Here is a 17,221-nt window from a genome sequence, read left to right on the forward strand (position 1 = left end):
AAATTAGTAGCATACCGCCCGCGGCGCGCCGTACAACCGCCATAATTATCGAAAAAGTCGAACAAATTTCATTACCGAATCTACTCGTACTTCGGCTGTCCGTAGTCGGTAGATGTTTATATGAATTATTTTAACGCAGTTAACGTATATCGTGAAAATAAAGCCACCAACACACGTAACCAACTTTTATCGACAGGTGAGGATTAATAATAACATGGATTACAGGGGTCTTAGCTATCAACGTACCCTGTCAGATCAATCGCCACACGGTCCCTCTGGAACCGATCTCGGCTGATTTTTAATGTATTTAATAGATGGACCTGACTTCATTAGTCATCTTATCATTTTCCACTGGCGGCAATACGTTACCCGCAGATACGCTGATTGCTGCATTGTTTACAACTTAAATATACTGTTCATATTAATGTATCATGATCATGATATGTCGTGGTAGGTACATAATCGTCTGCAAATAGACTGTATGCGTCTGAAATTAGTAAGTGCTTCACACACACTATGCATATGCTATTCCAGTGACTTGAAAAAAAAACTGTATAAATTTGCAACGTGTATAGTTGGCTTTACAATAGTGCCGTCAATGTAAATGGCACAGCAATACAGCATAATGTACAGTGTGCGGATAATAAGTGCACAGTTCGACGATAATTGCACGGTAGCGGAACGATAACGTCGACACTATTGTGCGTAATGTCGTCCGATATTACTAAATTACACAGCGCACTGTGGGGACGGTCGATGCTTTTGCTCCTCGGCCGATATTCGCGCCACTCCTTTCCATCAAAAAATAATCGGATTACAAAATTGCAAATTTATATTTATTTTTATCGGCGATTTTATTGATATATTCTTATTCAGTACGGAAAAACATAAGAATAATAATTAATTATAGTAATATACCTTCACGGGTGCAACCCTTTGACATAGATACGCAACATTTGATACATTCTCATATTGGTATATATACTCGTACTAGATGTGCCATATGTAATATACATAAATTTCGATAAAAAGTATAGCCTATGTTATTATTATGATGCATAAGCTGTAAAGTTCTATCAAATCCTTTCAGTAATTTTTTTACGTAAAATAGTAAGAAACATCCATACTTAGAAACTTTTGCGTTTATAATATTATTAAGATATGGATCCAATAAATATAAAAGACGACAAGCCTGCTGTCATCTCACGGATTAATTATTTAATTAATTAGGTTTTCTACAAACTCTCAACTTTATGTTTTATAATTATAAAACATATTTCTGTATTTTTGTTATATTTTACTGTAAGTATTAATATAATTTAAAAGCCGTATAACAAATGATTGACACCCTAACTTTCTCAAAAAATCTTATGCGGAGCAATCAGTAAGCAATCTGCATGTCCTTTTAGGTAACACGCCATTTAAATTTCGGCGCCGACGTGTTCCGTCGCTCCGTCAAGTGCACAGATATGAGCCGTGAGAAATATTCTTTCTTTTCGCATTCTAAACTAGCAAATTGTATCAACAGGAAACTTATAAAAACAAGTAGGCTGCAATACCATATAAAATTAACTTATTAGGTTCGGCGTTACATTTTTAACTCGCTTGGAATCCTTAAGATTCTTAACTCGCAAGTAAGACACATAACTACTGTGCATAATATGAACTTCAATATTCGTATAATTCTAATTATTTATGTTTAAGAGAACGACGTAAAATTTATATACTATCATCATTTATGATAGTATATAAATTTTACCTCATTATACCTCACATAGATACCTCATTATACAAATTTAAACTCAATAATTATTTATTTAGCTCACCGTGTTAATGTACAAAACCGCATGAAAGTCCATTTAGCTGTTTTTGATATTATCCTGAACATACAGACACACGCAGAGGAGAACTTATATAATATGTACAGATAAATATAATATAAATATTATTATTATATATAGAATATAATATAATATAAGCAAACTTGACAAATAAACTTAAAATCTTACAAGTACCAAATACAAAGCCTTAAATAAATCCGTACACTATAAACCCCTGCACTAAATAGAACTTGCACTACTGCCTAATTATAACAAAAAAATACACCCACTTCTAATAATATAATATCATCTTTAAAATACGAAACATTGTTTATTCTGTCTCAGAATCCGTCCAAAAAGTCTCGCTTAATACATTTAAGGGTATCAAGAAAAAGTTTGTAAAACAAGAGCGAATTCCTGTATAATGAGGCGAAAGGAAGACACAGGTATTTCGACCGAGTTCGTGGACTTGGGTGTAAGTACTGCTTGTGTGAATATACAGTTTTCATCCGTTAAAAGATCCTCAATTAAAATGTTTAATTGTTAAAAATAACCAAACAAGTCAGGATTAATTAAAATAAATAACACTGTGTATATAATTATCACTATAGTAGTGAGTGTCTGTCCGCATCATAGCCTGTCCTGACTTAAAAGAACCTACTGTCATCTCTCGCCTTAGTTCTTTTGTTTGTTATCGATAATTCCTTCTACGGAGAGTTATACATATGTCTACACATATATGTATATATAATGACACAGAAAGTTTTCTATCTATTTCAATAGTTACAGAAGCGCATCAAATCTTTTCTTAGTTATGTTTGAATGTACAAGCTTTCAAACATAACTAAGAAAAGATTTGATTTTGATTTAGACTATCTTCTAGTGCGTTACCTATGCTAAATGTTGCGTTTGCCTTGTGACTGACAATTATAGGAGTGTTTGAGTATATGAATACATATCTACATGTAGTTGGTATATGTTATATAACACTATCGCTTTGCCACTTAGAATGCAATATTTTGATACTTATAATTTGGGACATACCAAAGTAGAAAAGTAGCTCATACAGACGAATCAAAATGACACCCCTCTATCGCCTCCGGCTCCTACTTTGACGCCAGTCTCAATAATAGATGAATTGAAAGCCTTCAAATAAGTATTATCAACGTATAATGAGTCTACCACTTTTGTGACCTTCTGCCCCTCTCTGTTTGTTCGAAAACAAGGCCTTACAGAGGAAGTCTACTAAGATGTTATAGATCAGTTTATGTTGGTCATCGCGATTGCCCGAAGCATGCTGTTTTCACTTTCTATACTATCTCGCTAGGTGATTTTCTAAACTGATACAGTTTTTCATTTGTATAACAACCGCCGACCATCGGCAGATGGTAAGTTTCACTGTCCACTCACCACAAACTACGATTATCGATATTATTAGAGAAGGCAAATTAAATGACATAAAAAAATGAAACATCGTAAGACGTCCTACAAATATTAAACATCTGGATTATGTTGTATAGATAAATTATTGTGGATAAAATAGGAAGAAAGTCGCACAGTCAGCTGCGCATCGTAACCATATTAGATATTTTACATCATAATTGTTACTTAAGTAGAAGACTATTACTTATAAATATAATGCATTTTTAAAATAAATGAAAAAATGATTGTTTGTCTGTTTGTAACTTATTCGCGAATGAACGGAAATTAATGTAATTTGAAGCTAAAATAGATTGTATCGAGGAAGGAAGGAAAGACTTTTAACTAAACAGATAAGCAGACGAAGTCGCGAGAAATAGCTAGTGAATAATAAAATTACAAATCGTTTTTCAAACAAATGTCAATCAAATTATAAATAAATATTAACGCGTATAGCAAGCTTGGTAATTTTGAAAGACAGAATGTTACTTAATTATATATAAATTAATATGAATTAAGCCCATTCAGATTAGATTATGTAATTTTTCACACGTCGTTCTAAATTACGAAATAGAAAAAACAAGCCGCTGCCATTTTGGGCTAATAAGACCATACAGTATAAGCGTATCTATGTACATTAATATACAAACCGCCGTCAGCTGACAAAAAATACTTTCTAAATAAAATTGTTGTTCAATTTTGAAACTCAATTTAGCTACCTTTATTATTTAAATATTTTTCTGCATACATCAGAGATAGTTTGTAAAAAGCCGTTTAGGCGGATACTTCCGCCTCGCCTGTTTCAGCCGCGAAGTAGCTTGCTTTGTAAGCAGTTTCTGTTATGGGATGTGATTAGGCATTGGAATTACAGAATAAGGGGCATAACATCATAGTCCCCTAGAATGGCGACAGTTACCGCTTACCATCAGATGAGCTGTCAGATTATTAGCTATTCTAATTGCCTAAAATAAAACTGTCAGTCTAACAATAATTTGTAAATAATTAATATCTAACAATAATTTATCTATATTGTCTTTAATAATTGTCTAATGTAAACAAAATAATGTTGACTATTATCTTTGGAAATAAGTTAATTACTGGTTTATCTAATCTAAGATCTTACTTTAACCATGACTTACCTTTTTCCAATTATTCGCTACATTTCCTACTTGATCTGACACAGTTAATTGTTTTCATCTTACTAGATGATTCTGAAATACTTTTCAGAATGTAAAAGTAGAAATGTAACAAAAAAGATAATAAATGTAGAATAAACTTAGATCTTTTACTATCCAGAACATAATTGAACATTCATGTCTGGTACAAGTGAGTGAACTTTCTCGCGAGATGAGTGCGTACGTTTTTCTTACCGCAAAAAACTTGTTATCTCCGCGAAAATAAAACCGGAGCAACCAACATCAGTTTAACTGTCCGGATATGGGACGTAGCATTTTTTGTACACCTATTACGTATCTAAAGAATTGTAGCCACAGACGCCATTCAATAGCACCAATTCACAATTTAAAATTAAATAATGTCTGTGATTACTTTTGTTGATAGATCTATTTAGAAACGATGAAATTATCATTAAAAAAATAATGCTTGCTCATTGACTGTCGACGTAAGTTGCACTCCATGAAGTTTATTTAGAACACAAAGTGTTCAATTTGACTTTTCTTTTCTTATTAAGTAACTTTTTATTAATTTAACTTGATAAAATAGGAACAGATTTATAGTAATCTGATTAAAACTATAAAATATTATGATGACCTAGGCAATTTAGATAAAATTTAATACCTAATTAATTTTATATTTACCCCACAGTTACTAATGTTATTACACTTATTTAAGTAGATATTTCGTATGTACGCATAATTTTAATATTTCAAAATCGTATATTACATGCAATGTTACTTCAATGTCAAACTCATTATAAAATATTTTTTGGAACCACTTGTGTAACAAAGAATGTCGTTTTCTCTTTTTTCTTTTTAAGTATTATATAAAGTATTGTTATTTATGTCTCATATACCTTATGTTTGCAACAAACACAGATGAAGCAATAGATCTATTTTAGGAAAAAGGATAGGATTTAGACAATAATGTGCCCACTCTATAAAATGTCAAAATCGTTATAACAACGAAAATTATTGTGGTGATATCCAACTTAGTGGAATGACAAATGTGTTGCAGCGAGTCAATCAATGAAGGTAGCTTAGACACTTCCTAGTGACGGACGGACATAGGCATATATTCGACTGTAGATGGCGACTGACTACAATTACTATAATGATAAGATTATCTATATAAATGGGATGATTATATTTTCACAACTAAAGTACTGAATTGATCTAGAAGCCGAATGACACTATCTGTCTTGATTACTAATAGGCTATATAATATATAAGCTCTCTTTTATCTCAACAACAGGAGCAGACGAACTCTTACCTATATTATTTATTGAAATACAAAACCCTTTAGTATACTATTTTTATATAGCATCTTAATTGGTACAATTGTGATCAGGGATAAACGCCACAGGGCAAATAAGTATACATTAAGCAGAACTGTCACGGGCTCTGCAAATAATTCAAGGTACTCATATAATAACGTCCATATTGATTGATAGATATTATCATAAATAAACAGTTTAGGTGTACACCTGGTCTCACATTCAGCGGTAGGCATTCACTGCTCATGGCGCAACCTGTACGTATTCATTCTGCCATCACAATTATCATTTTATGCATTACTGTCATACACACTCAATCGTAAAAGAGTGGGTACAAAAAGTTCATTCTTGCAATAACAAAATATGCGCTCCGTTACCTGAATTAGTCGAACATACCTGCACAACATTCTTAGTTCGCAAGCAAACGTATAAACCGATGCCTTCCAAGTTCTGCCTTCTGTTAATTTTCAAAGACAATTAAACGATATTCATTTTTTATATATAGTAATATTAGTTATAGAAAATAATTTATATACAAAAATGTAGGTAACGCTTTTTATATATTAGATATATTTTGTTATATATTTATTACGAATAATAACGTACTCGTAGATACTCATTAATAATGAAATACTTAATTACAGTCTTGCACCGATCTTTGATAAGGCTCGTCTCCATATTGATTCCATACCGCAATACTAAATTTGCTAACACTATCAATTTAGTTCTCACGAATAAATTAATATCAATTATACTATTTAATAAATACATCATCAAATTACCTTAATTAGAAAAATATGTAGATCAATGTCGCGCAATCTGTCGCATTCTTTTAAATTTAATTACACTTATTGAATCTATAAAATAGTACTGATAGTTATAATATAAAAAAATAGTAATATACTTTATGCCAAAATTATGTTATATAAATATTTAATTACTATAACGACCATTAATGAAATAGTAATACAAATCAAATGAACCGATATCCATATTATTAAGCAATATGTACCAACATTAAAAACGCTTAACCAAATAGCACATTGCAGGAAATACTAAATACCTTCTTGGGCAAAATGACAACCCACCCCGCAATTACAATGTCGGATAAATTGCCTTATGATTTATTTAAGATCACGATCCTTCGTCATGATTGTAAAAGTAGTGTCGCCAGTTAGCATGATTTCGACTGGACGTCTCATTTTTTTTATTTAGTCTTTATATAACGTATGTATATAAGATCTAAATATTTATAAAAAATTATGTTCCGAGAGCGTCACTGTATAATAATAATATTTCAAGACAATTCACACAGCGTCATGTAGGCCCAAATTTAACAGAACTTGTTTTATGTGTACTAGGCAATTAATATAAATACATAGTTCATTTTTTGTAGTATAAGTAGTCATACTAATGAAAACGTATGTACTGTACGAGGAATCGAACTCGCGACCATCGGTAAGATGGTGTACTAAACCGCTGGACTAGCCGTTCTGTAATGTATATAATACTAATATCATCTTCATACTTCTTAATTCTCGGCAATAACAAAATATCCTAACATCAACAAATGCAACCAGATTCTTGACTGTGTAACTCTGTTGCAATTATTTCTTATTTTAAACAAAGTGAAATGAACGTTTTGTGATAGTAAAGTTGGTTTATACGTGAAAAAGTAACAAATATACATATATTCCATAAACCGTTGCGTTTACAATATTAGTAGTATTTGGAAGCAGCACGAAGAAAAAAAGACTATATCCACCTATATTGAACAGGCCAGCAACATTTTAACTGTGCTGCGGTTACAATAGAAGTGGTTTATAACCACACCTATTGATTTCTACTCTCCACTGTATTATTTACGATGGTGTGAGAAAGTAATTTGTAATAATATAACAAAACCAGGTACTAAATTGTAAATAACTTAAAACTCAGTGGTTTATTGATGCGTCAAGAACAACCGAACCTTTATGTAGTGTTATATATGTATATTTTATGTCTTGGATAAACAGATAACAGTCCATATGTATTGTTATTTGACTAAGATACAAACTTTTTAATTTGACTAAGATGATACTATATTATTATTTTAATTATGAGAATATTTCCTTTGCACGTTTTGTACATTTAATCATAATTTCACGGATAAGATCTCAAATATGAACCTTCCTTTGTTATCATTTATAGAATCGTTATCCCTATTTATCTAATACTAGCGACTCGCCATGGTTTTTCGCGATTACATCAACGTATTTACCCAAAATTTTAGTGAATTGTACACTTAGATCTTGCTCAGAAATCACTCTAGTGATGAGTGAAAATCACATGAAAGTTCGTCCAGTATTTTTTGAGATTATTGCGAACAGATGCGGCGGATACTTTAGATACTTTATGTGTATAGATAAGTGCTTAATTGATGCTGCGAGGTACTCTCAAGATATTAATTTCACTTATCCGATAATATCTGGAAGCAGAATTATGCAGCTCAGTTTGTTACAAACTATTTAGTTTATCTTCTAATGTGTGGGTAGAAATTTAAATGTATCAGCTCGTATACATCTCGACACGAAAGTGAATTATGAATAAATAATAATTACAGATAGTCGTGTACTGATAACAATTAAATTAAGAGATATGTGTCACACGGCCGCGTGATCTCGTCGCATGCTCTTCGCTTTGTCTTCTGCTTAAGGGTGTATACGTACTGGATCAGCTCCGCTTCTGATCCAATTCGAAAATTTGTCAATCACACTAGTCATCCTGCTATATGTATGAGATGTTTCATATTAGATTTGAATTCCCATCGAAATTTTAACGCGCAACCCAGTTCTTTATGACGATGATATATTTGGAGCACTGAATACAACAAGATAACCGCAATATAATTTGTACATAAACAATTACGCTCTATGTCCGATCCAACATATGATCCCATGTAATCCCGTAAACCTATATCCTAGTAAATCGGTCTTATTTTCGAACTGGTCTAATTTAGCTGGTGTTTACCGATTAACCGGACAAAAATGTGAGAGCAAAAGGCACTCCAGACCCACAACAGAAAAAGAAGAAGCCTGACAAATACAATTTTGTAATAATATCTTAATAAAACAAGGAACATTGTGTTGATAAAAATGTATTAAACAATACAGTTGAAAACAATTAGAAATATATAATATACAAATAAATATATTAAATAACCATTGCAATAATAAGAATAGAATTATAGACATATAAATATTTACATAGATAGAATTCAAATTATATTCGGACGTGTTGTGTAAACGCCCTAACTCGACTTTAAACCAAACAATAGAAGAAGACGGCCATGCTTATAATTTCTTTTACTTTCTATATATGAATGTGACTTCAAATTGGAATACCTTCGGTGGCTTTTTTTAGTATGTATTCCCAATTAATGGACTTATGATATTCGCTAATTGTGAATACGTGAATACGTGTTTTCGATTATATTTTGATTAAAATTGTAAACAAAATATAATAAAAAACACGACTATATTTTGCTTAGACAGTAGACAATCGTTAAACTTGGTTTTGTAAGTATAAAAATACTAATAAATATTGTTTATTTTTCTATTGTTTCAATTGTATTACATTATATTACTGCAATACCGGCATAAGATGATTACATGATGATGACACCGTAGTAGCTATAAAGCCACTGTCGAAAGTAATACTCGAGATTGATGACGTTTTCAAGTTCATTTCATCGATTCACATTATATTTATTATGTACCTAATTGAAATTGTAAATAAGCTACTAAGCCTACCTAATGGTACATGGCCTATTTACATAAAAGGCACTACGGACACTATATTATAATCTGACGACGATGTTGTTGCCATTTAGAGAACTAAAATGACATGCCTGCATACCTTCTAATTTCTCTATTTCTCCCTTCTCCCTTCAACTGAAACTGCTTGGCGGCTGATTCAGATAAGACAAACTCATACAATGTCTACATCGGTAAAATTTATTCAATTTCCTGAATCTTATTGCTGAATATAGAATTGTACCCTATCCATTACACCTTACTCGTACATTAATATTAAAACATAATAGAACCTATTATGTAACTTAAACATGTTAATTTTGGACAGTGAAGCAACAGCTTGCTGCAGCGTCAGCAAAGCCTCACTCATTGTTTCATTATACGCGTACATCTGACTCGTGACTCTCTTATTACTACTCTGTACGGTTAGTAGACACATATTTATGCATTCAAACACAGCATCAATCATTCTAATGAGATGGGCCGGGTGTAGTGGCCGCCGGGCGACCGCGGCGGGCGCGAGGCCATCGCATGCATCCACATAGTGATGCTGAGCTATACTCTTCCGTGATTTATCGACGACAAAACTAATAAATAATGAATTCAGGCCACTTACAGATAACTCAGGTACCATTAGTGCGTATCCGTTATAGCTTAAAGGTCTAATTGTGACCCATTAGCATGAATTTGCAATGTTTTCTAGGCCGTTCTTAACAAAAACTTGTTTTGTGACAATGCTAAAGTAAAAATTTTGACGAGTAGGCTCATTATACGGTACGCCAATTATTCATAAAATCTTTGCTTATTAAAATCAAAGGTATTATCTGTTTATTTTTGACAGCCGTTGTAAGATAGTGAGATAGGTAATTTATTATGTGGAAAATATGTTTGGTGGCTTCATAATTGAGACAAAAACATAAAATCAGTTGCAGTCATACTAGACAAAGTATAATAAGTATATTAAAGGCAAACTTATATATCATCATCATTAGATAGTCGCTGCCGCTGTCTGTCCACATGTATGCTTAAATCTTTAAAACTAAGCAACGGATTTTGAAGCAGTTTTTTTTAACAGATAGGGTGATTCAAGAGGAAGGTTTATATGTATACTACATGTACTTACACCCATGCGAAACCGGGCCGAGTAGCTAGTAATATTGTAAATTGATCTGGTATTGATTTTCAGATTCCAAGGTCTTCATTTACGTCCATATTAGTTAACTACTGATCGAGATATTTAAAATGAACAAAGTTTGTAAGGTAAGGATCTTCTGCATCCATACGAATAAACATAAATACAATATGAAGTTGTCTGTACTGTTTCACGTATACGTTAAGACAAATCTAACTGTCTAAGAACGACAGCATTATAATAAGTGTTTTAGGGAGTAAATAATTATAATATAAATAAACTGTCAGATAGTTGTGATGTCCATAAATGACAGAAGCAATTAGTAATGAGCAGTAACCGCACTGGAATCAGAATGAAGAGCACCATTAATATTAAAAAAAACACATTGTGAAGTCAAAGAAAATCCCTCAGAAATGCATTCATAAAAAAGCTACTTAGCTTCACCTATCGAAATATTAAGAAAAACAGTCAGGCCAACTAAACAAATAAGTTATCATTTTCGTGAACCAAACTGAATATCAATCATAAAGACTAAAAACAGGACTAAGAATAATAACGGTTAAAAAAGCGCCATTTGATGCACTGAACTACCTACTATCATAAAGATGTTCAAAGATATAGTATAGAACATTTTGAAATAGTTGATGACATATTATTTATTATGTCATCTACTATGTCAAAATGTTATTTATATAAATTGACATTAACATCGATATCGATGATACATTAAACCATTAAACACTATTTCACAGAGCAGTGATATTCAACTAACAAGTTTAGCAATGGAGGAAAGAAAGCTGCCTGGAGCGTCCGGCGCTATTCACAAATTGGCACGAGCTAGCCACGCGCTCCTTTCGTAATACATAATGACATATATAACGACTATTCTTCAATGTAATATCGTCTTTACCATTTTATATTTAGATACATTTCAGCTTAAGCAATAACTTTTAATATACGCTAATAAAATAGAAGAGATCGGGTACAAAGATTGAATGGCATAGTGCAATAATACCATGTCATTAGGAATAGCAAAAAGTATCGAATTCTTTTGATTCTGACTTTATTATTTAGATACCATAAGTTGTTTCTTTAAATTTAAACGTATGTAATAAACATTCATTATGGATATAATTTAAAAATTGTAACGATATTGAAACCTTCAAGAAAAGAGCTTATTCCTTTTTAAAAGGCCGACAACGTACTTGCAATTCCCCTGGTGTTGCGGGTGCTCATGTAATATTTTTATGCTCGTTTGTCCCCTGTGTTATAAGAAAAAAAGTAATATTTTTATCTGGATTGGTGACTAAATAATAATACTCGTAAGTACACACGCTTACAAAATCTATTACACTAACAATTGAGAAATAACAAAATAACATTAGTTTCGTAGTAAAACATTTTAGTCCACTTTCAGTACATATTATATTAGATATTATTATTATTATTAGTATATTGATATTGAACCGATATTAAGGAATTAATGCATATCGAAACTAATATTGTAAATGCAAAAACGTGTCTGTCTGTCTATTCGTTACGTTTTCTATTAAACGCCTGACCGAGTTATAATAAAATTTGACTCGAAGATACACTATGACGTGGATTTTATTTTATCTAAAAAAAGCAATGTAACCCCAGGTAACAGCAAGTTTCTTATGGTTCCCAATATAATTCCGTTACTTCCCCTTCTACGCTTCATTCAGGATATAAAATATAGAACAAGTAAAATATCAATATTTAATTATACAGATAATTTCAAAAGAAAGTAAAATACATTATCCAACTTAAAACATACTTCAGTGCAATTATGTACAATGATCTTGTCAACATATCCTCAACGTTGTGACAACAAACCACGACCAACCTAGTTAGATTGTAATCTTCACACTAAATAATAGACAATCTCCTTGGAAGTTAATTAGTGTTAATTCAAATTTCACATAAAATGCACTATAAAATATAACGCGTACCATATCACCATGAATTTAGTAAACCTGTTCTCGTAGATATGTGTATGGGACAAACATATAGCCAATATTAATCCAGGAATACTACTAACTAATTTCTAAATAACTTTAGTTCAGTTATTACTAACAATACTGCTACTCATATTGTTTACTCTTATAATTTAATCCCTTAAAATTATTAATGTAAACAATATCATTAAAAAAATGTTAAAATACGTTTTTCTTTGTTATACATCAATAAAGTAATTACAAAAGTTCTAATATCCAACTTAAAAAACTATCAAATATTATAACATTTCACCCTGTTCATCCCTACAACTAAAACTATAAAGAAATATTTACTATAACAAAAAAATATTTTCTGAGAAAATTCTGAGATAAAAATTTTGAAATAATAATCCAAAAGTTTGGAATACTCTAAAAGATAATATAATTTTGAACAGTTTAAAACGTGGTAAACTTAGCCGTCTATGACTATGTAATAGAAAGCGAATTCTTAAAGCTCAATGATATTACAAAGAGCTTTGGAATCATCAGAAATTGGTTTACAAAATTTCGTAAACATATACACTCTTCTTTATTACTCAGTTTATTCTCTATATTATGTTGTTAGAAGGTGACAAAAATATCGAAATTGAGGATGGCGATAATGATTTTCATTATACATAACATTTATCATTATAAATAACTGTATTTTGATAAGCAAATACCATATTTTTGTTATGTATCTGCTAGATATATTTGTTTTACAACCAAATGGTATTTCTATTGGATAACATTTTACTCTTTAAATATCAGATATGGCAACACATGTTTTATCATAAGCATCGTGATATTAATTTTATCTATTCATGTATTACACATTAAGTGAATCTTTAGCTTCTTAGTCTTTGCAGTTTTTTTAAAAAAATATCTTCGGGATTTTCACGAATACATTCATCGCAAACTTACCGTGATTGCTATGTAAATCTATAATGGATGGATCATCAAGTGGCGCTCTCAGACATTACCAAGCTCCTGTCACGCGGCAATTTCGTATCATCAATCTTCCATTTAAATACTACAAGTAAACGCTTTCAAGTCTCTCGTTGAATTATACCTAATGGTCTATAAAATACGTATCTATTATAAATAAAAAGTAGTCATGCGTGTATGCAATATATCTGTTAGCATCTATAATTTATGTAGTCCCGATAACTCCACGTCATGTTTGGTACAAATTTTAGGTACTGAAGTTCCTGAGACATGTAAAACGTATAGTTAATATATATCTATTATTATTTTGAACCAATTATTAATGGTTTATAATTTAGTTATAGTAACTAACACATAGATACACATGAATAATAAAAGATAATTTTAAACAATGATATTTCATATTAATCTCACTGATACATTGTCCTCAATATCTTAGATATTTATTTCCTTTTTAAGATTTACCAATATTTCTTAATCATCTATGTTTTACTCGATTTCAATTAAGAATATAGTCTACTCATTTGTCTGTAAGCAGTATTTTAAAAGATCTTTTATTAGAGTATAACTAAACTAGCTACTCGCCCCTGCTTCGCCCAGGTGTACCTTCATGTATTATACATATAAACCTTCCTCTAGAATCCTCTCTATCTATTAAAAACCGCTTCAAAATCCGTTGCGTATTTTTAAAGATTTAAGCATACACACAGACAGCCACAGCGACTATGTTTTATACTCGTACTATGTAATGATGATGATGATAGAGGACAACTTTAGAGTTTTTATTGCGTTGACTAAGTGCTATTCAGAATTGGTTTATTAATGTTTTTTTTTATTTCTACACAGGACAAAAGCTTAACAATAACGTCTTATATAATTTTAAAGTAAACTCAAATCGAGTGAAAAGTCTTAATAAATACTGGCGACATTTAAAGCGAGAATACCACTATTTGTAATTCTCGTTACGTGTTCCTTCTACAAGGATTACCAAGAAAACAAGCAGCTTAATGATGTCAAAAGGCAACATAATGTGTACTCCATAAACGAGCGATCGCCGTTCGTTACTGTCACCGTCCACACCGTGACATCTCACTGACTACACCCAGAATGCCTTAAGATCACCGAACGGTGCTACTATTATGTGAAACAGAATAAAACAATGTGCTCTCGTTAAAATAAGCAGTGTTATGCACGTATCGTAAAACAAAATGTTCAAGTCGAATCCATTGTGATATTACAAAAAAATATTACGTTGCCTACAATAAAAGCTCGATAAAGGAAAAAGTATATATAATTTATATAGTAATTTTGTAAGAATTGCGGTAATAAAAGGTTTTTATTGACCGCGATTGCTGAAGATCGAGCGAGCGACCTCGTCACAACCTCGCATTCGATATAGACTAAATTAATTTGTCCGCATTTAGAAACCGATTGGTAATATGTTAGGATATTTCGGAGACAGTGACGTGACCGCCGATATGACGGTTTAACAACAGGAATTAAGTTTCTATGTTTAAGGCCACACCTCCCTGATTACGGCGTTCGAATGGCCTCCGTCAAATTTTATCCGAATAATCTTATAAATTATTTATACGTATAAAATTTATGTATAAAAATTAATATACATATACTAGATTATTCTACGTTCTATTCTATAAATAGATATCTACTTGTTCAAAATTTTAGGTTATATGCCTACATTAAACATAAAAAACTTGTGTGCAATAACCAACAACTTGTAGGTAAGAGACATTTAAGTACAATAATATATCGTATTCGCGAGCTCAGATATATTTCTCAATTTACAAACAAGAGTGTGTCAATAATATAGATACGTTAATAACATAGATGTATCTTTTATTCAACGTATTGTAATTGTCACTTATTGCATCCTGAGTATGTGAGATTTTTGTAATCTTACTAATATAGAACTTACTCTTAATTTTAATATAGAATTCTTAGTGCAATGTAAGCGTTTTTAAACTAAAATAATAATGGTTTTTATATATATCCAAGTCCTGTCAATGATAGAATAGGATTTCGGGCAAGTATAAGTTGAAATAAAAATAAATGTCTGTAGGTATATATAATAGGTGTAAAGGTAGCAAGACATGAGTTTATTTTACTTCGACTACATTTGACCCCTTAATAAAGTATGTTCATAGCCTACAATTGTACGGCTCGAGCGCCAGTTCACCATACCATACCTTATAATTAGACGATATCAATTCGATGCGATAGCGTGGCGGTCCCTTGCGAAACTTGTCCAGCTTCTAAGGAACCACAAGCCTTACCAAACTGCAATGTTATATATTCAATCACAACTTCATCGATTTTGAGCCTTTATTGACTACCGTATAGCGATTAGACTTCTGTGTACTCTAATTTACATTGCGACTTATCTTTTCTGACGTTAATATCGAACTAATGATGAAGTTACTACCAAATCTATCGGTACAATTCTAACCCATTATCTATTCTTTGAACTAATGACCAAAGTTTAAATTTGCATTTATTAGAATGTGATATGTGACGTTTAGTTTCTAACGGTGTACGCGTTAGAATCAGGATGCTGTAATAGTCCGGACGCGGCTCTAATTACCACCGCCACTCAATATTGCAAAATAAGCGAAGCCTATTCTCGTACCCTTCGGCAATTACAACCGTTCCATTGTTACACAAAACACATTTTAAACGTTGAATGGCGTCTTGCAATGACCTGGGTGTGACCATTTATAGCTACCGAAGTGAACAGCCGTTAATGTGCAACAAATAATATAAATTCTTGATTAAATCAACGAACAGTCTGCACCAATTTCTTTAAATCAAATCTTAAAAGCAATCATATTAATAACTGTCCTACTGTTTAACTTTTTTCTACATTTTCATTATAAACAGATATGTCATAACACTAAAACCAAAATATCCAAATTTGCGAATAAACCCTATCAATTGTTATAAAGTTAATTGTAAAATGTATTATTCTTTTTATTATACATCTAATTTAAAAATATACAATATTTACTCTATTATATATTAATCTATATCTACAATTAAAAATTGTATTGCGTACAATACAATTTCTAATTGAGTAGATACTTTATTAAAAGAGTATTTCGGAATAGTATATTACCCATAAACAGAATTATAATAATAAAATAATTACAGTAGTATTAACTAAATGACTGAAAGCTTAATTTTTGATATTATTTATTTTATCTCAAAAAAGGCAAACGAAGTCGTGGGTAGCGGCTAGTATAAATTATACGGTGATGTACATAAGCCTTGAATATTTGCTGAAACGCATTTGGAATATGAACCACGTAATTGTAGTGGCGGACATGTCGAGAGTACGACATGAAGGCCGACCCGTAATAACCCCAGCCTGTCTCATTATGTTTTAATCTCGATCACTTTAAATTCGACATTTTCAAAAAATTACATTAAATTATTCCACTTACAATCTCCAGCGCAATCATCCGGCAATAAAACTGATGTTCGGTACGATTTTCGGAGAATACACGGGTACGATGATATTTCACGAAATATCGTTGTCGGTTAATGGTCAAGATAGACGCCATCCTGAGATTGGGTGGTAGACCTAATGAAATAGAATACAATAGAAAATTCTATATTCAAATAAACATGCAAGCGCAATT

Source organism: Achroia grisella, unplaced genomic scaffold, assembly GCF_030625045.1.
Source record: "Achroia grisella isolate CSIRO2021 unplaced genomic scaffold, CSIRO_AGI_Agris_v1 utg516, whole genome shotgun sequence".
Classification (NCBI taxonomy): Eukaryota; Metazoa; Arthropoda; class Insecta; order Lepidoptera; family Pyralidae; genus Achroia; species Achroia grisella.